Here is a 577-nt window from a genome sequence, read left to right on the forward strand (position 1 = left end):
AGAGAGAGAGAGAGAGAGAGAGAGAGAGAGAGAGAGAGAGAGAGAGAGCTACATACGTATACATATATGCACGTATGATCATACTTTCGTTATTTGCACGTTACATATCCTTATGTACATATAACCGTGTACGCGTTTATATGTGTTCCTAATTATATTTTTCCAATTTCTCCCCAATGGAGTGTTTATTTGTTTGCGCCACATGATTTGTGCCAATTTGTTCTCTAACGAAGCAGTAAATATTTTCTTGATTTTTACACAATAATTCACATTCCAACACTTCACTGCATTTACAATTTTTCTCTCCATTTCATCGGCTGAAATCAGACTTTAGCTTAAATATCCAAGGATGCCTATATATACATGTGTGTATATATACATACATATGTGTGAGTGTGTTTATATGTGTCATACATATATTACGTTGATACATGTGCGTATATGTGTATGAGGTATGCATGATGTATGCATATATATATATATATATATATATATACCTGTATTTATACATGTGTGTATGTGTACAAATAGAGAGGTGGATAGATAGATAGATAGATAGATAGATAGATAGATAGAT

The sequence above is a fragment of the Octopus bimaculoides genome, chromosome 15, assembly GCF_001194135.2.
Source record: "Octopus bimaculoides isolate UCB-OBI-ISO-001 chromosome 15, ASM119413v2, whole genome shotgun sequence".
In the NCBI taxonomy this organism is placed as follows: Eukaryota; Metazoa; Mollusca; class Cephalopoda; order Octopoda; family Octopodidae; genus Octopus; species Octopus bimaculoides.